Genomic DNA, 17,085 nt, shown 5'->3' on the forward strand with positions numbered 1-17,085 from the left:
TTTGTTACTGTGTAATTATGAACAGTAGTAATAGTTATTCTATGCCACCACTTATATTATTTCATGTGATTTGCCAACTCTGTATTATGCTTGCTAATAAATTGCCTTCTGCTGCACTCACTCATTAATGTTTACACTGTGATTCTTATCTACACTAAACTAGTCAATTTCCAGATTGATTAGCTTCACTTTGTTGAATAAAAGGCATCATGATTCCCATCCTCTCCCAGAGCTCCAGCCCTCACAGCAAGGGTTCCAAGCTGTTGCCTTGGTGATGTTCCAAGTACGATGTTCCGTGTTTTTGAGTTCTGAATTCTCATTAGACCTTTAGGGTGTCAGAATCTCAGCAGCTGCCATAGTAACGCATTCCCAGGCTTGATCAAGTGATGATGATTATAAAGTCATCCACAGGAATGAGCTTATGCAATTGTGGAGATGATTCATTTAGTATGCTGGCATAAAACTGAGACTCGATTGAGAATTTTTTATTTTATTTGATATGGTATGTGTTTAGACATGAACACCATTTGTAATGCATTTTACTTTTGTAATGTGACATTTCAGGGTGAAAATGAATATTCAGAGAGAAGGAAATGTTGGGAGACTGTTGAAACCCTGTGGTCTGTCCTTCATAAACATTAATGTGTGTACACTCTAAAAATACTGGGTTAAAAACAACCCAAGTTGGGTTGAAAATGGACTAACCCAGCAATTGGGTTGTATTAGCCCAGTGAATGGGTCGTTTCAACCCATCAGTTGGGTTAAATATTTTCTTAAAACAGCCCAATCGCTGGGTTAAAACAACCCAATTGCTGGTTAGTCCATTTTCAACCCAACTTCGGTTGTTTTTAACCCAGCATTTTTTTAGAGTGTATACAGTTAAGCCCAACATTATTCACAGGCCACATTTTTATTTGGTGAATGGGTAACTTCTGACTGGAAATGACATGAGAAAGTGGGCAAAGACTTCAAGACATTGTGTTAGAGATATAGATTTTTTTTTTAACATTTTTGCAGAATGTTCTATGTCCAAAATTACTCCTTATGATATAATCCCAGATCTTATCGCAAAAATATCAGGAAATGCAATATGCACCATTTGAAATGCTCCTGGTAAATTCTAGCATTTTCTTTCAGTACAGCTGATACATCTGTTTGCTAGTCAGTTTCTGGTCAATTCCAAGTCATGGTTAAAACCAAGGAGCTTAGTTGGAGCTTAGTAGACCTCCGGTTGTGTATTGTGGATGCTCACAAGAAAGGGAAAGGCTGACAAACGTCTGTACCAGTGGCCACTGTGCAAAGTAATGTTAGAAAGTTCAAGGAGTTCACCAAAAGTGACTCCTCCGCTGGTGCTGGCAAGACTGGTAGTGCGGGAGACTAAGGCTACGTCTACAAAACTCCGTTTTCAAATCTATCCAGATTATTTGTGTCAACGCTCTCCGTCCACACTAACGCTTTCCAAAAGTTTCTCATCCATACTGAAACGTAAGTAAACGTCAAATTCAACTTACTGCGCATGCGTAAAACCTCATAAAAGCTCACTGAGATGATACAGACAGGGTGATCACACAATTCTTTTGGCAGGATCATTTTATTTAGCAAAATATCTCACCATTCACTGATGCGTCCAGGTCGCACTCAGTCAACCATTAGTTTGGTCTAAAACACAACTCCTCTCGTGTTTTGCCACAGGACAGCAAATGCAAGTACATTTTCTGTCATCCTTGCAGGACTGTGATATGAAGTGTGCAAAGTAACATATTTTAGCAACTGTGTGAAAGGGAATGGCACATAACTGGCACAATAGCGGTATAAACATATATATCTATTGGTACAATATGCATCACATGACTAAACATGCTTCATCGTTTTCGAATCCCTCCGTCTTCACAGTCCACACTATGACGCGAAAACGTTCATTAATCGTAAACGAGGTAAAATGTTCAATTTATTGAGATTTAGATTTTAGGTCAAATCTTTCCAGGCCTAAGTAAAGCCATCCTGAATAATCTAAATCTCACCTGGACAAAGAAAAACCCTTTTGGTCATTGATTCATTGAGTCTGACGAGACAAAAATGTAGTTGTTTGGAGTTGGACATAGGGATGTGACTTTTGTTTGGAGAAAAAAAGGAGAATCATTCCATTCATCCCCAAGAACACCATCCCCACAGTCAAGTATGGTGGTGGAAACATAATGCTTTGGGGGGGGGGGGGGGGGGGTGTTTCAGCCAATGGGCCAGGTAACCTTGCTAAAGTAAATGGCATCATGAAAAAAGGCTACTACAATATGATTATGGAGCAAAACAGACTGTCTGCAGAAACTCTTGGCCTGGGGATGCAGTGGACCTTCCAACAAGATAACAATTCAAAACACACAGCAAAAGTGGGCAAGAAATGGCTCATCAGCGCATGCGCCCAAACAGCAATGCATGGCTAATAACTATGATTGGGACCGTCATATAACATAACATTAATGAGAGCACCTATTTTAATCGTAAATTCATTGGGTCTTGTTGACGTTTTCAGCACATTGTTCCAGGAAGAGCGCGTCCACACATTCTGAATAACAGATTGATTAATTGATCGTTAATTTAAACGATGATCGATCGTGGGGAATTTGTGTATTTGTAAACAACAGTCGAGGGGAAAACTTATGTGTTAACATTATTAGTGACAGCCGCCTAATATTCCTGCTGCTGTCTGTGTTTTTATTGTTAATCAAACAACAGACTCCCTGCAAAAATCACTCACTGCTCTTGACTGAAGTTTTGTAACTTTAACAAGGATCTATATTTAATTTATACAGGGAAGGCCATGCAGTGTTATTTTACATTCGATGTATGTACCTTATCTGTATCCAACTACTGTTCTACCTGAAAAACCTGAAAAGTGGTTTATTTAATTTGCATCTATTGTGTTTATCTGTGCTATTGCTTGTAGTTTGATTATTTGTTCTTATTTTATTAGAGATGGTTTACTTGTCTTTTATAGTGTTTGAAATGTATAACTTATATTTTATATTATATAGTAGATTTTTTTCGAAAGTCTGGCGAGTTAAAAATGTATATTCATACACATTCATAATGTTCATAATATTCATAATATGTGTACTGTACATGTATGTAATGTTGTATAGACATGCAAAAGAGAGAATGTTATCCATCCATTGCAAAGCTCACAAAGCATTATCTGCATTATGCCTCTGGCAGTCCATTGAATGATTTTCACTCTAATGTGAGCAAAGCGCAGATCTAGTTGTCCTGCAGAGTACAGCATGCTCTCACAGCATCCACACAATGGACCGCTGATAGTCCGAATGCACTCCAGCATTTCCCACTGCTCTGCTAATTGCAGTGACTGGTTTTGCTGCTGTTCTCCATCAGCATAGTTAGGAATGAACTGATGTTGGATAATATTTGGATGCCTAGTTCATCTGTTACAATTTAGGCCAGTGGACATGCATGCATGCTTTTACTAGGGCTGCACTATCAATCGAAATAAAACCGAAATCGCAATTATGACTGCAAATAGCAATGACTTTGATTTAATTAAATAAATATGCGCTGCGTGTTTCAGAGTGAAGCATGACACTGTTTCTATGAGTTAAATAATGCGCTAGCGAAGTGCTTCAGTTTACCGGTTTTCATTCAGCTCATCATCGCATGCGCTCAAACAGCAATGATGTTTTGCTGCTCAAACAGCAAAACATAGCTATGATTGGGACATCATATAGCATAACATTAATGAGAACACTATTTTAATCGTGAATTCATTGGGTCTAATTGACGGATTACGAAGTTGTACTATATTCTTCAACATACCTTCTGATGTTCATTCATGTTTATTTCATGCTGTAATGAGTAGTAAAGCAGAAAAAGATGCTGAGACGCTACAGCGATCTGTCACTCCATATTAAAGAGCGCCAAAACAGTATTTATTGTTTGAATTTCATAATAAAATTTGCAGAATTTGAAAGCTGAGACTCTGTTTCACATCAGAAGTAATAAAGCACAAAACTTATTGCGATTTTGGAATTGGAATTTAAGAATCAAAATCGTTTCTCAAAATCTCACTAAACTTAATGATTTTTCGAGTTGATGCGGGCGGGAAGAACTTGCATGGTTCTCCTCAGTGTTTGCTTTGAATAGAACACGCTCTCTGTGGGCGTGGCCGCATTAGAAGATAATGAGGCAGCTTGCGAACGACTGACATCTCTCTCTTTTCAAACAGATTGCATAAACAAAGAATATTTGTTTTGTGTGATAAGTAGGGTTGGGTATCGTTTGGGTTTTTTTCAATACCTGTTCCAAACCGATACTTTTAAAATGGTACCGGTGCCTAAACGGTGCCTGAACCGATACTTTAAAAAAAGAGCCACAAAACGAGGTGGATGAGATTAAAGAATGGCTTTTTATTGAATTTTTTGTTATTATTTAAATTGAACAATTTATTACAGGTTTAAAGTATACTTAAACATATAAATATAAATAAATACAAAACAAAATTTACTTAACAAATTCACAGTAAAACTAAAGCCACCTAACCCAACTACAATAGGCCTAATTTAACTCTAAATAACAGTCAAGTCAACTTAATTTATATAGCGCTTTTAACAATGCAGATTGTTTCAAGCTTTACAGTGTTAAACAGGAAAATAATGCAACAGAATTTTATTCAGCCGTATCGCCATTCCGGAGAAAACGGTAATGTTTCAATTATCATTTCAATTATCATACAGTGACAGTGTTGGATTTAGATCAGTAATTAGATCAGTAATTTAGTTTATATGGTTCATTTCTTTAATAATTAGATTTATTTGGATATTTAGTTGAACAATTTTGAAAAATGTAGTGTCCCCAACTGAGCAAGCCAAGCCAGAGGCAACAGTTACAGTAATAACAGCAGTAGTCTGTATTCTTGGTATGCTACAAACCAGCTTCAAGCTTCAGCTTTATTTTTCAGAAATATGACTATATTCTCTGGCTAAATATTTTAGAACGCATCACCTTATTGTTTCCATGGAGACGCGCCATGCTTCTTACATGACACACAGCAGCCGCTATGACCGCTCAGCTGTATGGGGTTTATTTCTTTTTTTCTTTTTTATTAAAAATATTTACAAACTTGCTATGTCATGAACTATCTGATATTCTGATTTTCAAATATGTGTGATTTGAATGTGTGTTAGTTGATCTATACTGTGCGATGGGCGGCGCCAAGTTAGTTTGCGCTTCAGAGAATGGGATCTGTCGGATTTACATCACATACATTTATCTTCGTCTCAAGAAATACATGAAAGGTAAGTGACTGCTGAACTGGGAGAAGAATATAGTAAACTATATAGTCACTATGTATCTGATGTGAATAAAACACGTAGTCAAGTTATCTTAACTGTCTGAAAGGATTGTTTTTGCCGCTTCCAAAGACATCAGTGTGTATTTTTTGCTAGTACTTTTTACAGCATTTACATGTCTGAAACCTAAAATAAACATGATACCAGAAGTATTCACTAAGTTACAGTTCCTTTTCTGACAAGTATCAGAATGGACTTCATTGAGAGGGAGGCAGCAGTCAAATTGAATCAATATTTTTAACCCAGATGTAAATTATATATAATCACAAAATATTGGCAAAGTTGTGGTTCCGCCACTAAGAATTCGGTGGTCACAAAGAATTATGTTTTTGGACTGAATAAAGGACTGAATAAAGGATCTGTATTTTTGAATGGGACAAGCCATGTTCTGTAGATTAAGTGTGGTGGTTGTAGCAGAGACAGTCTTTTGTGTAGTATCTACTAGAGACCATATCAGATATCCATCTTTCTGTCTACACGTGATAAAATTGTGTTATATCCTGTAATAAGGGTTTGTTTGCTAAATATAAAGCATCACAGCAGTGTTAGCGAATCTGTGACTGTGTCTTATCTGAACTGGGTTCCATTTCATTAAAGCAAGATGACCATCATGACCTCTCAACCCTTTGTTTGACCAGCGAACCAATGTGTAGTCGTATCATACAGCATGGTTGGTTACATGCTCTTTTTCATGGTTTGATCTGCTCTGTTGAGTTAACTGTTGCATTTTGGATCTAAATTTATGTTGGGGATTATTGTTAGACTGTGATTGTGAAACAAGCAAATTGCCATTTTTGCAATATAAATGACAAAGAAACCGCTTTGAAGTCACCAGCCACCACCTACTGACCTCAGATGTGTTTGAGATGGGGTGAAATGATGTCACCTCTCAAGGAAACATGACACTTGCAGAGTTTTAACTGCCTTTGTTATCTGACCTTCTGACAAATCTGTCAAGCTAAGTGTATTTTCACAGAGTAACATTACACACGGTCAGGAATTTGCAGTTTGCTAGTGAATTTGCAGTTTGCTAGTTTGTCAAGCATTTTTAGAGAGCCCTGGGTCTTTTTTCCTGTGATGTTTGCTCTTCACACTGCTCAGAAAAAGGTCAATGTTTGATAGTTCACCCAACAATGAAAATTCTGTCAATTACTCACTTTCATGTCGTTCCAGTCCTGTATGACTTGTATCATTTTTGTCTTCGAAACACAAATTAAAGTATTTTCAATGAAAGCTGAGAGATTTGTCCTTCCATTCAAATTCCATGCAACTAAATCTTTGATGCTTCGAGAAGTTTATCAAGGCATTGTAAATGTAATTTATATTAATTTAATCCAAGTGTTCTGAAGAGACATAATCACTTTTTGATGGAACAGATTAAATGTAGACTTTTATTCACATATAAACCTTTATTAATGCACATTCATAAAGCACATTGAATTTGGTAAAAGAAGCTTGTTTGCTTGACTTTTACAATGTCTTTGTTAGAAAAAGTTTTTGAAGCATCAATGTTTTTTTTATGTGGACTGAGTTTGCGCTCAGTGTTGGTAATTAGTGTTAGTCATGGTTATTATTTATAAGTGGCAGCTAGGGTGTTCTTGAAATTTGCTAGTTGGCTCTGGTCCCGTCTTTAATAGTGTCTTTGTTGTCATTACCCTTTTTGTCATCCACCGTGCAAAAATCATTTGTTTGATTTCTTTAGAAAAATAATAATAATACACTCTTCTCAACAGACTTCATGGTTTGAGCATTATTCATATTCATAGCACAAACTATGCAGGATGTGTGACAGCGATGTCTATCTGGGTTAGGCTTTGTAAAATAACAGCACTAAATGGTTGACAAGGTAAGAGTGAAGCCAGCAAGCACAATGGAAAGCTGAAGTCTCTCGTGAATGGGAGGAAGTGTTGCACAAGAGGAAGTGGCCAGAGCACCTCCCAGCGCTTTTACCACTGGGGCAGTTTTACAGCCTACAGGCATTACATGAAGAGGGGGTAAAGTCATCTTGAATGTTAAGAACATAATTATCACACATCTAGCAAGTCCGGTGCGCCAATCAAACCACACATCTGCAGGTTGTGTGGTATGATGAGGGGATGATTCATTGCAGCCATTAGACCAAAGCTGTGCAGTGTGCACAGTAGTTGTTTTGATGCATTTGACATAAGACGACACTGTTTGTTTCTGTGGTAATGGGTAAATGATTCAGGTGTGGTATAACAAACCTACATGAAGTTCAAGGAAGTCTGAAGCAAGTTTGAAATCAGGAACTTAACGTTTAGTGATTCGATTGTGAGAATACTTTGTTTTTTTAGTGTTAAGGTTTATTCTAGTCTTTGAATAGGCTTTACGGATAGAAAATATATTTCCCTTTATTTGAATGATCCATATATTAAATTATGTAACGGTATATTTTTTTTAAATATACTGAATAATGTGTTGTGTTAATATATTAAAATATATTGAATAATACATTAATATATCATCATGTATGTGTAATTTTATAAGTAATACACTTCATAATATATAGATGTACATGTAATAAGATATGGCACTGCATGTGTATAATATATTGCAGATATACGCCAATCAGGCATAACATATTGTGTTGGTCCCCCTTTTGCTGCAAAAACAGCCCTGACCCGTCGAGGCATGGACTCCACTAGACCCCTGAAGGTGTGCTGTGGTATCTGGCACCAAGATGTTAGCATTGGCAGCAGATCCTTTAAGTCTTGTAAGTTGCGTGGTGGGGCCTCCATGGATCGGACTTGTTTGTTCAGCACATCCCACAGATGCTCGATTGGATTGAGATCTGGGGAATTTGGAGGCCAATTCAACACCTCAAACTCATTCTTATGTTCCTCGAACCATTCCTGAACCATTTTTGCTTTGTGGCCAGGGCACATTATCCTGCTGAAAGAGGCCACAGCCACCAGGGAATACCATTTCCATTAAAGGGTGTACATGGTCTGCAACAATGCTTAGGTAAGTGGAATGTGCCAAAGTAACATCCACATGGATGGCAGAACCCAAGGTTTCCCAGCAGAACATTGCTCAAAGCATCACATTGCCTCTGCCGGCTTGCCTTCTTCCCATAGTGCATCCTGGTGGCATGTGTTTCCCAGGTAAGCGACGCACACGCACCCGGTCAGCCACGTGACGTAAAAGAAAACTTGATTCATCAAACCAGGCCACCTTCTTCCATTGCTCTGTGATCCAGTTCTGATGCTCACGTGCCCACTGTTGGCGCTTTTGGCGATGGGCAGGGGTCCGCATGGGCACCCTGACTGGTCTGCGGCTATGCAGCCCCATACGCAACAAACTGCGATGCACTGTGCATTCTGACACCTTTCTATCAGAAACAGATTTAACTTCTTGAGCAATTTGAGCTACAGTAGCTCATCTGTTTGATAGGACCACATAGGCCAGCCTTCGCTCTCCACGTGCATCAATGAGCCTTGGATGCCCATGACCCTGTTGCCGGTTCACTACTGATAGATACTGACCACTGCAGACCAGGAACACCCCACAAGAGCTACAGTTTTGGAGGTGCTCTGACCCAGTTGTCTAGCCATCACAATTTTGGCCCTTGTCAAACTCACTCAAATCCTTACGCTTGCCCATTTTTCCTGCTTCTAACACATCAACTTTGAGGACAAAATGGTCACTTGCTGCTTAATATATCCCACCCACTAACAGGTGCCATGATTTAAGAGATAATCAGTGCTATTCACTTCACCGGTCACAATGTTATGCCTGATCTGCGTATTTACTCAGCGCAGTAAACACGCATATATAGAGAAATGTATAATGTAATATATTTCTTATATAAATATATTTACTTGCATTATAAATGTTTCATATTTTCAAGCTAGTTAACAATAGCACAAGCACACCTGCTTGTACTAAAATCTTTAGCAAAGAGACGATCACTGTGCTGAAGAGAGCGCAGCTGTTACTTTTTTAATATAGTCTTAATGGTGTTCAGCCAATCGTCAACCTAACCACAGGCTCTAATCTTCAGTACTGCAAAAACATACCAGAAAACCTTTTAAATACAAAATAATTCAACTCAAGACACTAACCGATCTCCCCCTATATTATATTGAGCAAAACATGTGAAAAAACACTTAATTTTAACATTTCAGTTTTAACAGTCAGAAGCAAAGCTTGCTGGTAACTAAAAATCTGCTGTAACTCTTGCTGTAACTGTAATGTTTTTGCAATATATGTACACAATAAAGGATAAAACTTTAAGTTGGCTGGTAAAGCTGATAAAACGTTATGAATATTACATGCAATGCTATTTTTGTCTTCATTTCTAAATATTTTATATGTATCAATATATAGCCATATATGGTCAATGCATATATTGCAGTATATTGAAAAATATAAGCACTAGTTTCCCATATATGGAAATGTATATCGCATTATATGTTGAAGTATATTTCCATATTTTGTTCCAAATGACAAATGTTTAGAGGAATTGGAAAGGAGAAATACTGCTCAAAAGCACATTCCGTCATTGATGCCACAGCTCTGTTTCTTTTTATTTAGCTTTTTTTTAGCTGTGATAATGAAAACTCTTTTTCTCTTCTCTTTTTGCAGATTGTTAGTATTTCTGTAGGATTGCGACCTTGGCGAGTGCCTGGGTAGGCCTCCCTTCTGTCACCTCCCTTCTGCTTTTCTGCTGGTAAGCATCTCCACACACAATCACAGCTCTATTAACTACTGTGCAGTTATTTTACTATTTTGAACTATTTTGTTAAAACCTGAAACCGAACAAACTGTTTTGTTAAAATTTGTGTATTAACTGTAATAATTTATCTAGAATAATTAGCCTAATAAGAAGGCACTGCTATTCATGTATTTTAAATTGTTTTGTAACATTGTAAAATTCTTTAGTGTCACTTTTGATCAATTTAATGCAAATTTTGAACAGTAGTGTGAATACACTTAAGGGCTTTTCACACTTGAAATAAACTGCGTTTACATGATGGACACTAATAATCCAATTGTAATCGTACTAGTAGCACAATTGTAATAGAAAAGGCACATGTAACCACGTCAACCAGAATTAATTGGCCAGATCTGATTAAAATTACTTTCGGATTGTAAGGGTTGGTTGGGTATGCAACATAAGCGGGGAAACTTGTATATTCGTGCAGTGTGCACATGTCAAAAGATTAAATATGATCAGAAGCTTGTGACATATAATAGAAAACGCGGACATGAGAACGGTCTCTATTTAACTCAAATTGTTGCCTTTTCTGTCAGCATTTGACATTTTTCCTCTCAAGCGCTGAAATTACTGTTTATATACAATGTGAACATATTCAATTACATTATATCGAATTTGACTGTCCAAAGCAGGCAAATATGAGTACATGACGATTGGTTGTCTAGAATGTTAAGTGTCTAGCTGTAACTTTCTAAAAACGCTTGATTTCACACTGTAAAAGTTTGGCAGGGTTAACAGGGCAAAAGTGGTGCTAACCCCGCTTCTAAATGACAAGTGTGAAACGTGTCTTTATCCGGGGTTAAAAGCAGTGTGTAGAATGACTATGTATCCCGGGGTTAAGCACAGTCTGAAAAGCCCTTTACTTAAATACAATAAGCTTTTTGATATCTCTAAATTTCAGAACCAAAATTAAGTATCTGTTGAAACTAAACTACAAAATCAGCTCATTCTGCAATTGCACATACATTATTAACATGGTACTTGTAAAATATGACCCCTTTAAAATCACTGCCATATTACAATTACTATGCTTTAATTTGCATAGTAACTATTGTATAGTCTGAATCCACTTTTGCTAGTTTAACAATGGAAAAAACAGTCAGCACGCCAGGCTCATGGTCCAAAAGGGTTGTACCTAGTCTCTTATTGAGTCATGGGTGTGTTTTGGGCATAACGTGCAATAAACCAGAGTCTCATCTCCCATTCCCTTTAAAATCCAGTTGTGCTTGCACCATGGCGGATTCGCTATTTTAATGGCGGAATTTGCAAGCAAAAAGACTGAACGCTTCTCCAGAGAGGAATCCTTTAATTTTCTAATATTTAAAAATGTTTGTGTGCTGCTGCATCCCTGTGTGCATATTCAGACCAGCAAGCCCATAGGCAAACAGATGGGCGCGAGTGCATTTGCTATTTAAAGGGTAACTAAATCCCAGCTCAGCGCTTAACTCCACCCACTGGCAATATTTGAAAAATGCTGGAAAAGTGGCCAGAGCCCAGCGGAGACAGAGGGGATGAACCGAGGGCGGGACTGAGCGGAGGGCGTGAACCTGAGACCCGCAGTGACGGATTGATTGACACCTGTCTGACTCGCGAGTCACAAAAATGGAGAATGACTGGAGTGACGCCAGTACTAGCTTTGCAACAGAGCGGTCATTCTCCCCCACCTTCACCTGAAGTAGAGGAGGGTGAATTGTCTGTGGACACAGGGAGAGAGCCTTATCAATGCGAGCCTGCGTTAGCTCCCGATGCCGACGATGCTAGCAAAGCAGCAGCGCAAGAGAGAATGAGACAACTGACCTAATCTATGAACAGTCAAATCCTTATACTGAATGCCACTAAAAATAGATCAGATAAATACAATGTATTTTCATTCAAATTAACTGAATCAATAAGCAGCGCAGGACCAATAAGTTCTAACCTAATAGCCTATTATAAACAGATTTCCTCTAATAAAAGTAAGACCGTACGCCAGCACGTTGCGGTATTGTTCGTTACCACGGCAACCACTTGCGTGTCAGGGTTTGAAAGTGCGTCTCATGTATGAAAATTATCTGTACACGTGACGGACGGCAATAATATCGCAAGAAAATCCTGACGTGTACTGACAACTGCATTATTTAACCGCATTTTCTTCATTACAATGTTAAAGCAAGTGTCAAGTAAGTTTCATTCATACTGTTTCTACTTCATGTAACATGAGAGTTCATTCTGGAGTGAAGCCGTTCTCATCATGTGATTGGGGGAAACATTTCTGAGGGTGTGGTGAGCTCGTGCCAGGGGCGTGTGTAGTGAGCCGTTGGAAGAACCATCATACGTCACGATGACCTACAACGTCCAATAGGAAAATTCAACTGCAGTAGCCACCGTTCAACCTTAAGAGGGCAGCACTTTGACGGTGTTACACCATATATTATAGAATTAAAACACTTTATACCCAAATGTCAAAACATTTTATCGAATCAATGAACAGCATTAATAAAGCCCCAGTCTTGCAGATCATTAACTAAAAAAAGTTGGTTTAGGGTTTAGTTACCCTTTAAACAACGTGACGCTGGACGTGAAAATGATAACTACGTCAGGCTAAAGCTAGCAAAAAACACTTGTTGCGCCTGGCTTCGCATTGCGCCGTGTGTATGATAGGCCCCCAAGTTTGTTGCACCAACTGTTAACATATTTGACATTTAAAATACAAACATGCAGAGCAGAAGTTTGAACCAATTAGATTTTATTGTGGGTGGGGCTACCGATTTGACTGTCAAAATTACTTCATGCACAATGCTGGTTAGGAAAAAATAATTTGATTGTTTTATTGCATTACATTTGGTTTGGACACAGTGTTTAACGTGCTGTATCTTGAACATGTAAATATGTTCCGTTTTCATTGAGTGTATTGCAGACTTCCAAGACCTTCACATCAGAATGACACTGCAGTCCAGTTGTCCAGAAACCACTTCCTCTCTCCTGCATTCCCCTGATATCTTAGCAATGAGTCTCTTTTGTCAGTTCAGCATTCTGGGTGTCCTGGTGAGCTCAAGCTCTCGTGTGATTCTGCTCTGGGCTGTTGGATTGGGGTGTGTGACATTCTTGGTTCTGTGTTTTCTGGTATGTGGAGTCTTCCTGCCCTTATGGCTGTTGATGTGTTGCAGGTGCAAAGCAGTATTTGTGTTTATCATATGTCTTAGCATTTGTGATTGGTTTGAGCGTTGAGATAAGCTTTGGGTTCTTTCGTTTAAGCTGTCACAATTGTTTTTCAAGCTTTAATAAAAGAGAGAAAACGTCTTGCTTTGCACTTTGTCCCCAACAGAGATGTGAGGCCAGATTGTGTAACATGGCTAGTACGGAAGTGAACAGCATTGTGGGACATAAAGAGGGCTTGAGTAATGCAGCTTCCTGTTCCTCTAGGATGATGGCTTATGTAATCAAAGTGTCAGAGTTTACAGAAGGTGGCCCCATTTATATGCATGATGGAGGGGAGTCTAAAGCCTTTTGTGGTTTCATGGAGAAGGGTACTGAATGCGTGCCAGTCTTCAGTCGGGTGGGCAAGAATGCTTAGAAGTTATACATTAGAAATGCATTGTCGATTATTAGGGCTAGGGCTGTCATGATTATGACATTTTTGGCTGATGATTAATTGTCAAAGAAATAATTGCTATTATGATGATTGTCTGTTTTAGGGCTTTGACGATTATTTTTCAACAAACTGGCAAGTCACAATAAATGCAATCTTACTGCAATGCTTTGTCTGTCTGTTTTAAAGTGGTAGTACGCCCCAAAAAAAAATTTCCGCAATCATTTACTCAAGTTGTTCTAAGCCTGTTTGAGTTTCTTTATTCTGTTGAATACAAAAGAAGATATTTTGAAGAAGGTTCCATAGTACAAGAATGTCAATAGAGACCATAAGTTTGGTTACCCATATTCTTCAAAATATCTTCTTTTGTGTTCAACAGAATAAAGAAACTCATACAGGTTTAGAACAACTTGAGGGTGATTAAATTATGATTTTTTCATTTTACATTTTTGGGTGAACTAACCCTTTAAAGTGGACAGAAAGCTCGATAATGACCCATAAACAAATAATTAACAAAAATTAACAATTATTCTAACCCATTCAGTAGCTTTAAAGGATTAGTTCACTTTAAAATAAAAAAATACTCCATGATTTACTCACCTTCAAGCCATCCTAGGTGTATATGATTTTCTTCTTTCTGATGAACTTAATTGTAATTATATTAATAAATATCCTGGCTCTTCCAAGCTTTATAATGGCAGTGAACGGGGCTCACGAGTTTGAAGCTCAAAAAAGTGTATTCATCCATCATAAACGTACTCCATACGGCTCCGAGGGGTTAATAAAGGACTTCTGAAGCGAATCGATGGGGTTTTGTAAGAAAAATATCCATATTTAAAACTTTATAAAATAAAATATCTAGCTTCCGCTAGATGATTTATCATGCACATCATTATTATTATATTTTTTGCCCTCATAATCTTTAATCAAAAGATTTTACTATTACTGTAATAATAAAAATATTTTAATAAAAAAAAACATTGCATTATTTTTTAAAAAATAGCACTTGTATTGTTCTCGTATTATTTTCAGAAGTAACAATTTCCTTATTTTCCGTGCGGAGGCTACTTCATTTTATCTATCCATGGCACATGCATGCATTTATATGTAGCTCAAGTAATGTTGTCCAATGACTTATTTGCATTTAGGTATTTTATTGAATTGTATTTTATTAAAAAAAAATCTATTAGGCAATAGATTTTTTTGGTAACACTTTCTCTGGTGTATGGTCTTAATTATGTACAAGATACAAAGTATTCTCGGGGGTGCTGCTGTAGAAACGTCTGGAAAATAAGGATCACAGCCAATAACAGATGTTGTTTTCCAAATAGCGTTTTTTTTTTTTATCGTTTCATCTAGAATGTGCTGTGTTCATTGCCATGTCGAACACAAAAATGTTGTCGAGCATAGCGGAAGTGACGTCTTTGGTACCCATGAATAACCTCTTGCCTCCAGCAACTGGTCACTCACATGAGATCGCAACAATAGCAAACAATCAATTATTCCGATGGGTAAGACTGGCCCACAGTTTTTCTTGTCCGAGAAGCGGTTTCACCTTGATGTACATCATAATAGGGAAGACTACCACAACTTTTTATATAACAACATGCCTCCACACTTATGACTTTTTATGACACTCAAGTGGAAAACAGTATTTTAAATTGTAATATTTCACAATATTACTGTTTTTAACTTATATTTCAAAAGTATTTAAAAATCTTACTGACCCCAAACTTTTGAACAGTCGTGTAATTGATTCTAGTTATTCTTCGTTGTTAAGCATCTCTTCAACTAAAAAGACTTGATATCTCTATAAAACTATTTTAAAAATAATTTAGCGCATGACAGATTGAAAGAGTTATGAATGACTGGAAATCAAAATTCTTTGGTCAGAAAGTGTGGGAAGAGTAGAATATGCAGATAGTCGTAGTATGAATGTGAATGCCCTGCCACAAGTCAAGGGTGTTCTGGGTGGTTTCCATGTACCATTTCTGTGTTAGAGAAGATGTGTTGAATGCCTTTTAGTAACTGACTTTTTGGCTATGTTGTGTGTCTGTTTCCTTATATGTAGCCCTAAGTAATGTTGTCCAGTGTTTGCATTTAGCTATTGTATTGTATTTTATTTTAGGCAATAACACTTTCTCTGTATGTGTATAGCAATGGATTATGTACAACAGGGGTCGGCAAGTATGTTTTGGCATCAAAAAAAAATTGCCAATAGATGGCGGGCCAGAACATAGTCAAGGGTAGGTCTGCACGATTAATCGAAATCGAACCGCAATCGCGATTTGGTTTATGTGCGATTATGAAAGCGCAAAGGCTGCGATTTTTAATTAAATAAATAAATGCCCAGCGTCTTAGTGAAGATCAGCTCTGTGATCAGCAGTAACCGCTGCTCTGTCTGAAAGCACTTCGAGTTTGAGTCGCTTATTATAACGTGCATTTGAAAAAACAACTGATTGAGACGCACCCATGGCCTCACAGAGCGCGCATTTACAGACGAGCTGTCATTCACGGTGTGTGCGCACTGGCGCGTTTTCAGTTTAGAGCGGTCTTGTGCATGTTACTTTCGGTTAGATAGAATTAGTGATTTAAAAGCCTCCGCCGGTGATACCGGTATTACCGGTGTTGTCACACATCAATTAACCGGTGGGAAAATTTCCTCACCGTCACATCCCTACCGTTAGCCTATATTTTACCAAAACAGCTTCAACGGGGCGATAGTGTAAGATACAAGGTTATGGAGCCTTTTATACATCGTCGTGTTTGTTTAGAAAAAAGGAATGGACGAATGGAGTCTTTAAACGCCTCAGATGTAAAGATATTCACTGTCTAAGTGAGGCCAAAATGAATGGGAGTCAATGGGATGCTAATAGCAGGTGATGGCTTGGTTAGCAATGGCCGCGCCTATGGAAGGTACGGTTTCCAGGGGCTGGATTACCCCCTTGCGAGCTTCACATTAGGGATTTCCTGAAAACGATTACACTTCTGAGGCGTATGTGTGGCGTTTCTGCTCGAGAGCGCCCTCTGGCTTCCAGTATGAATTAAAATTTTGGGGTAGAAATTTACATGACAATCCATATGTTTTTCTTCAATGTACAGGAGTTTTAATCCCCACAGTGGATGCATAAGAGGCTCTTATTTCATATTAAAGACATAGACTTTAAGAAATTGATATCACAGATAAAAAGCACAGATTTTATATATTTGTTTACAATAAATCCTTAGACCTTTCTAATGATTTTTAGTCATAGGCTGTCTGCATATTAATAGGTAACCCATAATTATTTTCGTAAAATAGGTTTTCTGTAAAATATTATTTATTATTATTATTATATTGTTATATTTATTCTTAAATGCTCTATTTTCAATTTGTAATAATGAAAATGTTATTGTAATAGTAATATTTTTATTTAGCAATA

The 17,085-nt window shown here is 37.7% G+C and overlaps 1 protein-coding gene across 4 annotated transcripts in view; it reads left to right on the forward strand.

The window, feature by feature from the left end:
- The window catches only part of fam49bb (family with sequence similarity 49 member Bb), a 155,704-nt gene that overhangs the window by 96,992 nt on the left and 41,627 nt on the right, over positions 1-17,085 (forward strand). For 3 of the 4 annotated variants that reach the window (XM_079806185.1, XM_079806184.1, XM_079806186.1), the window contains exon 2: positions 9,963-10,047. The exons of the other annotated variant lie outside the window; for it this stretch is intronic. The gene's annotated coding sequence lies outside the window, so the exon portion shown is untranslated. The remainder of the gene's footprint in view (positions 1-9,962; positions 10,048-17,085) is intronic. 4 annotated transcript variants of the gene reach the window in all.

The sequence above is a fragment of the Gobio gobio genome (assembly GCF_949357685.1).
Source record: "Gobio gobio genome assembly, chromosome: 23".
NCBI lineage: Eukaryota > Metazoa > Chordata > Actinopteri > Cypriniformes > Gobionidae > Gobio > Gobio gobio.